We start from the raw sequence: 16363 nt of genomic DNA on the forward strand, positions 1-16363 counted from the left end.
TGTGGTATTTACAAATGCATCATCCACTTTGGCTGAGTGGAGCTCTATCTGACCATGTATGCGGCAAAGCAACAGGTGTAAAAGACATTTGGCTGCGGGTGGTGGGACTACTTTAGGTAAAGTACAATTCATCTGCGCCTACAGCGTGTGGAATGTGAGAACATACAAGGCAAGACTCATTTGTGACCTTTCTTCCAACCTCCCTCATGTCTCTATACCAATAGAACGTTGTGAATCTCATTATCCTCTGCTCTATCACTAGGGCGCTGGGAGTGGGAATCAGGCATAGAGTGCTGGTCGAAGGTGTAAACAACTGTCTTTTGGAGATTACTGATCCAGTCTGTAATTTGTAAAGCCTGTTCTTGCTTACGTTGGATACACGATGTATATCTAACTGGCACTATCCCGCGAATCATCCTATATCTAACACGTCTTTTCATTTGGCGGGGACGTTCAGGTGTACCTGTCATAGGGGAATTCAGGGTGATATTAGGCACCAAGTCCCTATCTGTGGGGTCTGCTTGGGGTGAGGAGGTTGTCGAGGTGGGTGGTGCATAGGTGTCATAGCTACTGCTGGTGCTTACCCCAGTTTGCTCGTTACCAGGAAGTGTCTTAGGCATGGGTAGCTCTGTGGTCGTGACAAATTTAATATTACTAGTAGCTCCTCTCTCTCTCTCTGATCGCACTGCTAACCAGTGAAATGCTGTTACTGCAGCTACAAACATAAAAAAGAAAATAATAGCTGTACATATCTTTTTGATTGAAAGCTTGACATGGAGGGTTGTTCTGTTGCTGCGTCTCAGTCCGTAGGCCATCATACAATCTCCACATTCTTTATCTTGGATAGTTAGTTTGTACATAATGTCCTTCTCTCGGTCACTGTTCAAATCTGTGATGGTACCGGGTGAAACCATTCCTTTCTGACTATTCGGACAGCTGTGGGTGAAAAGTCAATTTTGCAAGTGTTTGCTGAATCTGAGGTATCTCCTCTTCCGGACTGCTTCCGTTACAAAGATGTGTGTCCCAAAGCAGATAGGCGGAAGTTCATCACAGATAGAACCCTTGTTCTTTGTCTTCTTTATCCTTGTCTTCGATATCTGGATGGAAAGGAACTTTGGAGCACGCATTAGTGCACATAAATAAACAACTATTCATCGTTTACAATATCAGAAGAGGGCCCAGTGTCTTATTTTAAGTCTGGCGGAGAGAACAACCACATCTATTGATCTGTCAATGACAAGCCGGTGAGACTTGAACAGGACGTTAAGGCGCTTACCCTAACATTGTCACAGTGCCTGAAAAATGAAAAATGAAAGAATATTACTGTCACTGTCACTGCGGGTCACTGCAACAGCATCCAGTAATCCCCAGTGACATATGACCTCATGAAGTAGGAAGGTAGCTGCAGCCTTCGCGTCACACTGGACACACGGTCCAACTCAAATCCACCGTGAAAAAGGGCACACCACTAACATGATGTGTCTTTATCTTAGGGGTCTGTCTCTCCAAAAAGGACTCTAAAAGGACACAAAGAGTTGTATCTGTTCATGTGCATCGGGAATGAACCACTCTGTTTGCAGAGTTGTGGACATGACATCACGGGTAATGTGTAAGAAGGTGCAACTGACTGAGTGCTTAATTGAAAAAGGGCTTGCGGTATGACAGGCTTCCCTGTCATTGTCTGTTTCTAAAATAAAATCTAAAGCACCCTGCATCCTGTTGTACTCCCCTCTCCTTCCACTATTTTTATCTTCAGGTGGGGCACTTCTCTGTATCTCTCTAAGGTGCAGCTGTGCAATGAAATCATAGTGCTGTGTGTGGGCATGATGGACCTCCTTGCACTGTCGAGTGTGTATTTTTGGCAAGCAGAATAGGGGAGCATTGCTTACTCCCTGCATGCGTCCTTGTAACATTGAAATCCTACTTTTTATCTGCATTCATTTCTACTTTCCCAGCACTGGGCATGTGTGAAGTAACTACTGTACACAGCGGTGCATATCTGGAAACATATTCCTTATCTCTTCTAATCCATCTGCACATACATATTCCTTACTAATTCTTTACCAACCTGTGTGGTCTTTTAGGCCACTCTTTTCTCTTGCTTATTTTCATAGACCAACGTATCTTTATACATATATATTTCCCTTTCTCATCAATCTCTTTGTTCACTTCCAACTACAGGAAGCCTGTTTCCTGTTTTGGCTCTACGCCCAGAATATGCAGTCTGGCCAGAAACGCTACTTATGAACATGGCCCGAAAATAAAAAGAAACTCTATTAATTTGTCTGCATTTTATAATATCTGAAAGCATGTGTTGTCACTACTTGTGATATGCAAAATATATGTGTTGTATTATAAAATAAAGATGGCTTATTTGTAATGCACATGTTCACTCAAAATGGTGTATTGGTAATAAACAGCAGATCTTTATTGTATTCCAACTCAAGGTATTCTTTGAATCCACCTTAGAAGGATGAAATGCTCTAGCAGCACATGATCTCGTGACTCATGATATTTATTTATCTGAAAAGAAGTGTGGTGCAACTAGTGTGCATTCCATTCCATCGTTTTATCTCTGGCTTGTGCCTGTGTCAGCTGCTGCTGAATTTTGGGACGTGGGAGTGAATTATTCTATTTAGTTGCTCAGTCTTGCATTATTAGGTGTAATTTACAGTGTGTGTGAATTATATGTGACCATTCACATAACATAACTATCTATTTCTATATAGAAAATGCAAACATAAAATTGACAGTCTGCGTGCATTTGGGAACCGTAAAGGGCATTGTGCCATTTTCATTGAAACATATTCTCATATTTAATTTGGCCATCAGACCATGTGGACTGTGGTGTATAAAGTAGACGCTGTTGAATACTTTTACCTCCTATTTCTATTTGTACTGACTCTGTGAAAGGGACCCTTAATATCGCCCCAGAGAAATCTAGTGTGTTTGCGCTCTGGTTGGAGATGGGCAGTGCCCCCCTCCTTGATACAGGAGAATGTGACACCTGTGTCAATCAAAAAACTACACGTGTTGTTGTTGTTAATCATGATGTTCACAACTGGGTCCTCTCTAATGCTGGTGAGACATGTCAATAAGGGAAACACTAGAGTTGGCTGTGGGCTCATCCTAACTTGAATTGCCTCCAGCCTGGTGCTGCTGGATGGTGCCCTGTGAAACCGAATTGAAGGGGGGCAGAACTGAAGCTCCCTGTGGTATCGGGGCTTGTGTCTGGGACACCAGTTTGTACACAGGCATGTGTTGCTGAGGTACCTGTTGTATCTGATGTGTTGTTACCTGTCTTTTACCTCCTGGCACATTTAAGGCACTTTGTGAAACATTAGTGACAGTAGTCACTTGACTCACTGGTGAATCTAGCCTAACTGCATCATCAAGAGTCTTTCTTTTCTTTACTTTCTGCTGTTCTAATTCCGCAGCTGTGTTCTCAATAGCTAATTGCCTTATTTGTGACATTAGAGATCCGATGTCTGAGACATCTGGAAACTTCTGGCGCAGTTCGTTCCATAGCGCTGATCTTATTTTATTGAAAGGATCACCTTCTAATTCTGAATTAGTGGTGCAAAGCCTTGTGTCGATGCGTGAAAACATATCTTCTGCATCCTTTCCAATCAGGGATGTGAGCAAACGTCTCATATCCCAAATAGCCAACGACACACCTGAAGTGTCATTTTCAAAGGCTTGTATCCACTTTTCCGCACCCTCTGTGAGGGGTGGGAGTTCTCTCTTCAGATTTTCTTTGTCCGTTAGGGACCAAGTTACTGAGGAAGGGGGGTCATTGACCTATTTGGACAGCAGGGGCAGCTGGTGCTTTTCCCCTGTAAGTCCTGTGCGACCGTACCTGCGTGCGTATTTCTTCCAGACCCTTAGGCCTTGGCGCATGTAGGTGTAGTTCCAATCATCATCTCCTTCTTCCTGCAAGATACATTCTTCAGCAGTGGCCATTTGCTCTGGCTCAAAAGATCCTTCTCGGGGCCAGACACTCTTTTGGAGTGCATCAGCCTTTGTCCAGTCTGCCAAGTTATCTGAGAATGGATTGACATAAAGGTCACTCCCTTCTCCAAGTATTACTATCTCATTTGGCGTCAGACCACTGGTCAATGGCTGTCTTGGCCTGTAAAGGGCAATGTTGTTTAGTTCTCTAGATCTTGCTGTACGCAGGCGTGCTGTACCTGATACATCATATTCCTGTGGGATGTTCTCAGGTCGCCCTTCGTTACCTAACATAGTAATACATTCTATCTCTCTTCTTCTCTGCCTTCTCCTCTTTTCTGCCTGTTCAAACAATTTTGGCAGATCCAAATAGTCTTGCTCTGGCTGTGGTGTCATTGGTCTACGTGGTGTAACTACTAGAGGTGATTCCTGAGGCATAGGCGTAGGTGGTCGTGTCACCTGAGTGTTATAATTAATGACTGCAGACGGAGCTTGGGGCACACTTAAGTTGGCTGTGAGAGAGGCTGCTATGTTGATCTGTGGCGGGGCTGCACTTTGTGCTTCCTGACATAAGTCTATCCATGGCCCTTGCTGTGGCATGATAGTTGGGACTCCACCACTGTGTGGCTCTACCTCCTTCACACTGCTAGCTACTTCATTTGGTGCTGGTCGTTTCTTTGCACCCATATGCTCAGTCATTCTATCCCCTATACTGGCTAGGTATAATGCAAGTTGCTGGAGTGCTGCTGTATTTTCTATGGGGCTTCTTGAGTACTGTTTGTGTGACATGTCCTCTTCTTCTTTACCTGTTCTTTGGCGTATGTCACTTTCTGCCCTAGTCCTGCTAATGTCTCCCTCAGTTACTACCTCAGAGGGATACTGTTCGCTGTCTCTCTTTACATCATTGAACTGTAGCAGGTGCTTTTCCTCTCTATTAGGACCTGTGTTAAGGGGCTGCCACTCATTATACTGACTCTGTGTATTGCAATGCTGGTGGCTCGGGAATCGGAATGGGCCATAATGTCTAGTTCTTGTTCTTGGAGTGTCGTCATTCTCAGTAAGGGATGTGGGTGCTGGGCGGTCAGGTCTGGGGAATGGCATGTGGGAGGCCTCATGGCTCTCTTTGTTTTCTTCCTGCTGGGGGCTGCAGAGTTGGATACGTCTCATTTTTACTATCAATAGTGTGTCAATTTGACCTGGCATTCCTGATGCTGCATCCTGCAGTACTGGGCTTTGGGAGCTTAGGGATAGCTGACCCGATGTACTCTCTGGTGTACTATCTCGTGAATTGTCTGGGATGTCTGGGGCTAAGGCATCGTCATGGGCTACGGCTGCCTGGACATCTGATAAGAGTTCTATGTCAGTCTTTATACCCCGTCCTAAATTAATGTCATCTGCGTCATAGGCTGGTGGATGTGCTGTGGGTGTTGACATTATCCTTCTGTGTTGTGTGTAGGCTGGCGTAAGTGTGCAACGCCACCGGGTATTATTGTCAGCCTTACCTGCTGCAAGTATGTTATGTCAATTCCTAGGGCTGAGATTAGTGTCAAAATGACTGTACATGTCAGGGGTGAGACAGACTCAGGGGATGTTGCTGTATCCTCAGAAAGGGCAACAACACAGCCGTTCACTATGTGTACCGTAACCTGTAGTCTTGGATCTTGTGTGGGCTGTCTGCTCATCTCATAGAGTCGAGTTATCTTTGAGGTGGGCTATCTGTAGCAGTGAATGTGGCGAAACTAATCTCCTTTTAAAATGCGGTTTTGTAAATATGCCCACATTTTTGGATAATGCGTCGTGGAAGGGTGTCTTTGTAACAGTCCTGTGAGTCTTGGTGATGGTTGCTGCTGCAGCTGGTCATGTAACTCGTGGGTGTGATGCTCACAGCCTAGTAGAGTGAGGGTATCCTGTGAATCTCCCTGCCCCTCCGGGCAGCTGGTGCTTGGAGAAGGCGGTGTGAGTGAACACTGGTGAGCAGTATCAGGGCTTTTCGCTACTTACTACACTACCTACTGACTGAAGTGTGGGTTGTGTGTCATCAGTGGGGGATGTATACGTTGGCACTGGGAGGCACAGTTTCACTAGATGCAATGTAGATGCCCTTATCTCAGTACCCTGTGTGAGTGGTATTCCCAATAAGTCCCACGCTCTAGATATTAGGGAAATTTTGCTTCTGTTATATTTTCTATGAGTTTGTTCGCTCACGTTCTGCACTGATACAATTTTATTGTCTAATATGTGTAGAACTACCTCAACTATTTGTTGTCCACTATAGCTCATGTATGTACCGGACATCTGGCTGACCTCCTGTCAGTTGTTTTCGGGAGTGGGGCAGTTTACCACAAGTTCATCACCTAATGCTTCTGTAATGACTGAATAAAATGCCTCTCTAATTTCTTCTTTTTCTGGGCCGTTGTAAATACCTTCTGGGGAATTGTCAGGGAATTCCAGGGCAGTAGAGTGGTTACCAAAACAAGCCTCAAGAACCTTGCTATGCAAAGGTTTGTGAGGCCACAATGATGTCACAATAGCAGGTACCTCTAGTCCTGGTAATGTCATAAAAATCTGCACGTGTATGGCGTGTGTAGTTTTGTATGTCCTATAGTTATGTATCCTATTCATTTGTGTGGAATGCAGTTAAAAAGGAAAAATGTCATGCTATGCTAAATGACACCCAGTCATCCAGAAAGTGCAGAGTACTTCTCTGTGTCCTCCCTTGTGGAGCCTGCAGTGCTCGTTGAGGGAAGGGGAAATCCTGTATGCCAGGTGTGCACACAGGGGAGCAACAGCAAAAAGAAAAACAATATGTCTGTGTGACAGCCGTGGCGCTCGAAATGCTGTAGCTTATAAACTTTCTTCAGTTAGTCAGTGGCAGATCAACGTACATGGGATACACCAAAATACATTTACATTCTCTCTAGTTATTGGATCTCGCTAAAACATAACCCAGTTTTCAAATGATGGCCACATAATATATTAGCAGCAGCTTCTACTTAGCGGGCCCCTTCCCTAAACAATAATATTGGTATGGGGCCAGACAACACAGTGTTACACAGAAATGCGATGTTCACAGTTTATAATCAGTCAAGGAAAGATGAACGATCACAATGCACTTAGATATCAATAGTATAGTCTCGCTAAGGCCAGCCTCTGTGCCAGCCAGTGACTCCTAACAAAAGAGACCATGAAAACAGTAAGGATCACACAAGAGTTTGTTCTATGAACTTAAAGATACATTCACCATTAAACACTTCAACAATTATTTTACATAAATCACGCTCTATGACCACTAGAGTGTGTTAGAGTGTTCCCTATACATGTGGGGAGCACCGACAATGAGTAACAAACCACGTTTAGCTTGGCGAAAATATAATGCCTACAATATGAGTAATTAACTTCCAAGTCCCGCACAGAACTCTTCCCTGGACATACAGCAGGGGATATCACCGCTAAATTAAGGAAAGATCAAAGGTCACGGTAGCTAATCGGACCTGCTGAAATCCCTTCTTTCTCATGGACTACTGACATGAGAGATTTCCTCGTCTCTGTCACTCCTATCAACAGAGGATCACATGCACGAATATATTGGAAAGATGCCAGACGCAACTCTTCCTTCCCTGTAACTTCAGAGGTTCCCTTTAAGCAGTAAGATGTATAATTCACCTTCTCTTCCTTGACACCCTATTGTAGGTGTATCAAAGGCCCTCCCCCTGTGAGAGGAGGCTCCACCATAAGCTGAGAGACCTGCCACGTGCGGTTCTCCTTCCCTGAATTCTATATGCAACAGGGGCTCCCTTTAACCGCTAAATAAATGCTGAATAAAAAGCTAAAAATAAGGATGACAAACACAATCCTACTTTGTATTTACACGAGGCTTAGCAATAACATGTGACTATTCATAAAGCAAAGAGGAACACATAGATCACATTAATGACCCAACTGTCAGGCTCAGTCTCCACTTAGCACACAATCCCTCCTCTGCGTAGAATCATATAACAAGGTTAACAGACAGGAAGCCTGGACCATTGGCAGAAGCACTGCTGCACTACAACACTGCACACCAAGAGAGAGACACCGCAGCGGCGGGCAGACACAATAATATGTATGCTTACCCCTCTGCGCTGAGGTCCCCTCACAGTGGTCCAGCAGGACGGTTGCACAGAATCGTCTAGCAGTTTAGTACTTCCTCCTTAGGAACCAGCTGCATCCTGTCAGTTTAACTCCTTATTATCACGTCGAGGTCACCAAATGTCGGAGGGGATGATTAATTGAGGGCAGGAGGGGCCAGGGGACTCAGTGCAGCAGCTCAGAAGCCGCGCTGGGGAGACCGTAAAAGGGAACTAAGGGAAATAGGACATCTTAATTTGTACCGGGGAAGTCCTGGACCTCTTGCTCTAAAAACAGGAAAAAACATATATATGAGCTATTGGAGACTGAAGCTTGAGAGTTGTACAATTTATTGGAAGACACAGCTTCTAGAAATAATCAATGATAGCATAAAAACCACGTAGTACTTGGCCCTGTACCCAGCATTCTCTTGAAAGTCACATGGACCAGTTTGAGTTTTACAAAGTACAGTTTGCAGCTGCTATGAGAGAGGCTTTGCTTTAAGTACACTTTTGAGCTGAGGCAGATTGCATAGAAAAGGTTAAGCACATATTGGTACACACACCACTGTATATAAGTCATATCCTGCAAGTACAAGTTAAACACTTCTAATGCAGTGAAGATAAAACAAGGTCAGAGAAAACATAGCAAATATAATATTTCAGATGGCGAAATATAACTGGAATGCAATAAGGAAAAAGTATTATAAAGCAAAGTATACAATGGAGGAGCATAGCCTAAGTACATGGAACAAGGGCTATCTCGAGTAACCCCTGGGAAAAACTCCTGTCCGACACTCAAGTGCAGACGCGGAGTAGTTCAACGATACTCTGGCGGACCAGCCTTTTATATTGTTCAGGGGTGAGGGGCCTATGGTCACGCTATATCACGTCACCTCGAACCACATATCCTTCTGTCGCCTCTCACGCCCCTGCCTGGTGACTTTCCCATCATTGGTGTAAATGTGACTACCTTCTCGTAATTGTGTGGCACATACGTTAGCCTAGACTGAGTTCCTGCCATTCTGACTGGAAGTTTGTCATTAATCAGAAATGTGTTATTATTGCTTCGAAGGGTTCTATTCATGTGTCAATCAGGCAGTCCGCGATAATATTTCGCCACATGTATCTTTAGTTTATCGGATATCTTGCTTGACGTAGTTGTGGTGGGAGCTTCCCTTATTCTATTCATGGCTTAGGTGGGGGACGTGGGGTATGTTGCAAGATTTATTGAGGAACTTGACTTCTACAGCTTGTGAGAAAGATACAATGAGGTGGGGCCTGGTAGGGGTGCGGGTCCTTGCAGACAAGAGCAGCTGGGTGAAGTTTGGGTCAGACCTGCTTTCTGCTTCTGCTTAAGCTAAGGGAAAAGGGCAGTGCTCAGGGCAACGTAACTGAGGCCTGTAACTTCTAAACAGCAGGGCCTACACAGGGGTCATGTCGTGCAGGTGATAGGTGTGTCCTTGGATAGCTATGCAGGTACAAAATTCACCCTCCAACACTTAAAAGCCACTCCACTCTTTCCGGGGTGCGGCGCGGGACGAAGCCGGGACGAAGGGCGGGCCTGTCTGTGCCTGTCCGTGACTGAGAGTGACTGGACTGGGCCATCCCCTCAAGACTCTGGTATTTGCATTGTATTTCAATTTGCATTGGCAGTAGAGCTGAATTTGGTGATTGCCCATTGAATTGATCCGGTTAAGTTTGAACAATAATTAAATATTGTACATTAATTTGGACTGCAATCACGGCACAGTCATGTAAAACCTCTTGCCACCATTCCCGAGCCTCTCAAGGAGAATGGCTAGTACCGTGCGCACTAGGTCTTCCAAAATAGGCAAAACCATCTCCCCTCGCCCTCGACTTCAGGCAAAGCAAAAGGGCACTTCCTCCCCATGTCTATCCAACCCACCGCAATAGATAAGATGCTGCAAAATGCCATTGGTGTGGTGTCATGCGAAATTGAGCGTGCCGAAAGGCGCCTATCCCTCACCCCGTAAATTGACACAACTCCCATGCTTCAAGAGATCGAGGCCCACACCATAATTAATTCCCTTTGCGACTCCCCAACTTCGCAGGTTGAGGAGATCCCCTGTGCTCAGCTGTCAAGCACAGATGTCCTACACACAACCAAAGCCAAGAGGAAGACATCCACCAAAGCAACAAGGGGGGCTTCATTAAGGACAATTAAACGTAAGGGGGCCTATTTAGGAAAAAATCAGCTGGTACAGAGTGATGATAACTATCTGAAAACAGGGGAAGATATAGAGCAGGTACCGGGACAGCAGGCACCCCCCAGATGGGCGTCCCAATTAATTTCAGATATGCAATCACATTTTAACCAACTTATAAATTCACAGATGAAAACAATCTTGAGCCGGATAGATAAAGTAGTCACCCTTTTGAAAACGGGGGGTGGAATATGGAAAGCACCACACACCCTCCCCTGGCTGCAAAAATCTCGGGAACCGAGATTACATTTGTGAATCAGCCCCTGAATCATTTGTGGAACTAAAAAATAAATTTACGTTCTGGCTGAACAGGAATAGACCGCTCCAGGGGAATGACCAGGGGGAAATTTTGTTTGTGCGAAGGGTGAGTTGGCTGGGGAATAGGCATAAGCATATCCCAGGGGACTGTGTGGTCATAAACTTCAGGGACCGTAGATTGGTTGAACACATACTCAGGTGGGGGCCTATCAACCAACCGAGCCCCATTAAGGTATTACCCTTGGGTTATTTCTATTCGAAGGGCAAATTGATTTATAGTGGAGATATTGGGCATCTGAGGAATAATGTTAGCTCATTTGGTGGACCAGGTCCCTGTCTTACAACTGCAGCCCCTTTCTCTGATAATCATGAGACAATCCACCTGAGGAATAGGGTCGATCCCCTATCAACACTAGAGGAGCTCGATTGACTGGAGATCAACCAACCCTTTCACATGAGGCCCCCATATAAGGAGGGCTGTCCTAAAAAAGATCTTTGGCCCATGCCCTCTCCCCTGTATCCAGCCCCTAGTGTGTTCACTGGTTGTGACGAAGATACCTCAGGGAATTCCAAACTGTGTAATGGGGAAGATTCTTAGGTTCTATTTAACTCAAATAAGGATGTTTTAACTAAGGAACCCACCTCCTCGCACTCGTTCGACTACCTTCTAGCTCCTTTAGCTCCCGATATTTGCACCAGTCTACAGGGTGGGATAGTTGAGAGAAACCACTCCCAAGGGATGGGTTGTTTAACTTCACCGCTTAAAGCCCCACCAAACCAGCACAATCTTACCATGGCCTCCTGGAACATTGCAGGTCTCTCTCCAAGACTTGATTCTGCCGATTGGGCAGAGTTCATTGAGACCTGTGATATTTGGCTCTTCCAAGAGACCTGGGCATTAATGCCCATTTTCTTCCCAGGGTTTCTTAACTACTCAAAGCAAGCAATCCCTGGGGAAATGGGTAGGCCATCAGGAGGCTTGACAATTTGGGTTAGACAGGACAGGGGCTGGACTGTCCAGGAAGCTACTCTTGAGAGCCCAGACCTTTTGTTCTTAAAGCTTAAAAGGAAGGGAATGCTAGATCTCCTCCTGATCAATGTCTATGCTAGAGGGGTTCCAGGTGGCAAAATTTCGCCAGCAATGGTAGATTTAGAAAACTTTTTAGGAACTCTGGGCATTTTAAGTAATGTTCTTATAACAGGAGACTTTAATTGTACATTCGAGCCCTTAGACAGTGATGATGCCGACTTAGGATGGGAGGAGGACACCAAGTGGGATATCCCCCAGCTTTCAATCTCGCCAATAAAGAAATGGACGGATGCTGCTTTGCACCTCAAGGGTCTTTGTTTAGCTAAAAGCCTCAGGGCTGTAAATGGGAGGGCAACTTCAGACAGAATGGCCAGAAACACCTTCAGTTCAGGCTCTAGAAGTAGTCGCATTGATTACATCATTCTAAGTATGCCCCTTTGGCCTACGCTGATAGACATGGAGGTCCTTACAAGATGCGAAAGCGATCATGACCCCTTAGTCCTGAATCCTAAACTCCAGCCCACGACCACAACCTCTCACTGCCTCATCAAAACTAGTACAGGGGAACTTGTTCTCTCTAACAACATGAGAAGAGTTCGATGGCAGCATATTAATAATAATGAAGAGACCAGTAATTTAATGAAACTTCTGGTTGGTGACGCTCTTTCCTCTCTCCATGCCTGTGATTCCCAGGAGCATATTAACAGTGCGATCACTGGGCTACACGAAACTTTATTTGGGGATTTAAAGTTGTATTTCACCAAACCCCAGACGCAGAGCCAGGGACCCCAACCCCGAAGAACTTCCTGGCTTAATGGCACCTGCAGGAAGGCTTATAAGACCCTGGCCAGAGCAATTAGGTCATGTGACGGACCAGCCATCAGACTGGCCAGACGCTTATACAGAGAGCACCAACAGCTAGCCCGAACTGCTTGGGAGGACAAATACTGGCTGGACCAGCTGGAGGCAAGTAAAGACAGTGACATGATGAGATTTTGGCACACTCTAAAATGGGGTAAGGGCAATATTTCTGTTGCTCCTGAAAACAATGTTCCCCCAGAGGTGTGGGTCTCCTACTTCGAAACTCAATTTAGAGGCCTCTCCAGTGATTCCACTGTTCTAACGGAATCGACTTTAGAACCTAGTGTTTCATTTACAAAAGCTGAAGTCCTAAAAGTCCTGAAACGCATCCCGTGGGAAAGCTCCGGGTCCAGACTGCATCCTGGCAGACCTTTATACATCGGATCCAGATACTTGGGCTTCTTACATACTGGTTTTGGCCAATGCTGTGGCTAGTGGAGCACCCCCGCCAAAAACATGGGCGGGAGCGGAGATAATCCCAATATTCAAAAAAGGGGATCGCTCCCTCCCCAACAATGATAGGCCCATCAGCCTGATCGACAGTATCCAGAAAGTGGTGGCAAGACTGGTCTTGGGCAGACTCCAATCTTGGATTGAGGATAGCACCATTCTGACACCCTTGCAGGTCGGTTTTCGCTCCCACACTGGTACAGTCGACCAGGCCATCAGGTTTGCAGCTATCCATTGGAAGGTTGTAACCATGGGAGGAGGGTCGCTCTATGCCGCCTTCATTGACTTAAAAACAGCCTTTGATCTGGTCCCCCGGGCTAAACTATGGCAGGCCCTTCGTTTGTGGGACTCTCACCAGCATTATTGAACATCATTGTTAGGCTCCACCATGCTAACTATGCTCAGGTACGATGGGGGAAGCAGGGTAATGTGACGAGCAAGTTAAAGGTCGGAACAGGAGTCAGGCAGGGGTGTTTCCTGGCCCCCACTCTATTCTTTTTGTTTATCAACATAGTAACTCAATATTTTGATAAACAACCAACAGATGCACCAAGAATTGCGGGGTTGCACATTCCCCTTTTGATGTTCGCAGACAACACTTTGTTGTTGTCGAGAACTCTAAGGGGATTGCAAGACGCCCTAAATTGTTTTGAGGTTTTTTGTTGTGACCAGGACTTAGTAATTAATGTATCCAAAGCTAAATTCACGGTCTTCCATAAGAACAAAACCGTGAGGGGGAGGGTTAGTTTGGACCAAGGCCCTCTAAGCAAATAGATACATTTTCGTACCTAGGCTTAACAATAGGGAAGAACTTTTCCTGGAAACCTCACATAGATACGATGAATTTGAAGCACTCACAATTGGCGGGTGTCCTGCTCAGAGAGCATAAACAATCTAAATCCAAGCCTATTGCCCCCGCATTACAAATTTATAATAACAGGGTGGGGGCTCCAATTCTGTATGGAGCAGAATTATGGGGCTTCAGTGACTTCTCACCCCTAGCTGTGGCACATAACAACTTCCTCCGAGCGCTCCTGGGGCTTCCCAAATCCACACCCCTGACCCCCTTGTATCTTGATACAAGCAGCAGGAATATTAGGGATCAGGCTCGATTTCGCCCTATAGCCTACTGGTGCCTGAGTTGACACAGTATGCACAGGCTTTGAGTGAAGTCAAGTCTATGACAACTTCTGACCAGATTCCGTGGTTTAAAGAGCTCAAACTATCCTTCGGAGCTATGGGCATGAGGTCCTTATGGGAATCCCCATCCTCCGTGGTCTTCCCCTCAAAGAAGTCACTAAAAGAAGCCTACTGGAACCACATAGAGCAGTGGAGATTGTCCCAGAGAAATAATACCCTAACATCAGGATTCTTAGAGCTCAAAACGACCCCGACCTTCGAGCCATATTGGGATTTAATCAAAAGCACCCTGGAAAGAAAACTATACCATCAGTTCAGGGTGGGTTCCCTACCCCTGGGGTTTTATATGGCTAGTTGAAAACGCGGATGTGGAGGCCATTGCCCGTTCTGCCCTGAAGTGTTGGAGACAACTGCACACTTCTTTTTTGTATGCCCGTCCTATAGAAACCCAAGACTAAAGTGGTTGAGCCCCATCTGTAAACACCTGGGGTTCAGGGTAGCCATGGCAGCCTTGAGGGTTCTTAGGACGGACACGGAACAAGCTATAGTGGTAGCCATGGCAAAGTATTTGGGATGGGCTTGGGTGATTAGAGCTAACATGATGAAACTCTCCTAATAGCTCTCCCCTGTAATGCCCGCCTTATCCCTTCTGTAGGAAAGCTGCTGTCTTGTATATATATATTTTTAAACCTTGTCTCCTGTTTTAATTGTTTTTATCTTGTTTTGATACTGCTGCTCATTTTAAATATTGCTTTTTAACATTGTTATGAATCTTTTATGGTGATGTCTTTTATGATTTTTCTAAAAATCGAAATAAAGACTTTGAAATCGAAATTGATAATGTGACTTATATATGGGGGTTTTGTGTGTGTTGAAAACCAATAAAAATACTTAAAAAATTAAAATTAAAATTAAGCCAAGCTGATTGACTCTCGTTCACCCCGCCTGTTAGCTGTGGAATAGTCAGGAAAGAATATCCCCACCCTGCTAGTGGTAAGTTTTTATAACTCTTTCTCTAGAACCCATGAGACTGAACATCTCCTGGCCCTCGAGGATCTTCTGGAAAGTTATGGGGAAGGAAGACAAGCCTATAATGACCGTTAGTCCTAGGGGATTTTAATACCCGCAAATGCCCCCACAATTGCTTCTCAATGCTGGAAGATGGCTCGCAGGAGCAAAACCATTTTGAACACACACCGTCAGGCACCTTTTTAGAAGGCTTTGTATCAGCCCATGGCCAGAATTGTTTTTTTTTTTTTTTAATTGGGTCTCTATTACAGGAACACCGGCTAACACCACAACATATGGCCTTGCATCAGGGGGGAGATCTATAAAACCCCCACGAAATTTCTCAACGATTGGTGCACCCTGTGGGTTTATTCGATGGGTCATAGTATTTTTTATCCTCGGCGCAACAACTTCTTTTAAAGATGGCATTCGTTGTGCAGGGTGTTGTTTAGGTGCCTTGACTGGGGGATTGGTGACTATGGGATCGTAAGCCTTTGTGCGTGGTTTAGGTATTGGTTTAGTCTGGGGCAGAGCTGGTGGGGCTACTGTTTGTATTGGTTTAGTTTTCTCTTCTCCCGGCAAGATGTTAGATTCATTTTGCTTTAGACTAAGACTTGCTAGTGTTACAATGGTCTTATCCATTTCAAGAAGATGATTTTCTATACGAGAGAGTCTGAGTTGTAAGGGGGTTAAGAGCATTTTTAGTGTCTCCCATACTATTTTTAAAAACTTCCTCATCGTTTCCCTCTAGCTCGCGTGCGGGTCCACCGATACTCCCCGCAACAAGTTGTGGAAGAATCTCCCCTTCTGTAGAAACTAGCTCAACTTTATCTCTGATTGAACAGTTCTCCTCGCCACTTAAAGATGCATCGACTTGGGCACCGTCACCCCCCACCCCACTTTCTACAGTAGGCCTTCTATTGTTAAAAAATTGTGCCCTAGCAACTTTGGCCTTCTTCCTAGCGTAGGCAGATCTTGCGTTACGTTTCCTTTTTTGAAATACATCCCTATGGCTTGCACACACATTTTTCCCATACACATCAGAGGTTTTAAGAATATCTGTATCTAGGGCGGGAGCATTCATCAAGGGGCTCTGGTTAGGATGGGGAAGGGCCAACTCTGGTGAAATGACTAGCGCAGGTGAAGCTGTGGCTAAAGTGTGGTGGATGTCCACCTTTGTGATTAATGGCCGAGGGCCAGAAGGGCGCTCGGGGGTTTTGGCAGATGCAATGTGGCCCAGGGATGATTTCTTCGACATAGCTAGATCCTGGGATAATCTTTGGCTGCATCTAGTTCTATAGAGACTCTATGTTGCATTTTAGTAGTTTCAG

The sequence above is a fragment of the Lissotriton helveticus genome, chromosome 12 (genome assembly GCF_964261635.1).
Source record: "Lissotriton helveticus chromosome 12, aLisHel1.1, whole genome shotgun sequence".
Taxonomy (NCBI): domain Eukaryota; kingdom Metazoa; phylum Chordata; class Amphibia; order Caudata; family Salamandridae; genus Lissotriton; species Lissotriton helveticus.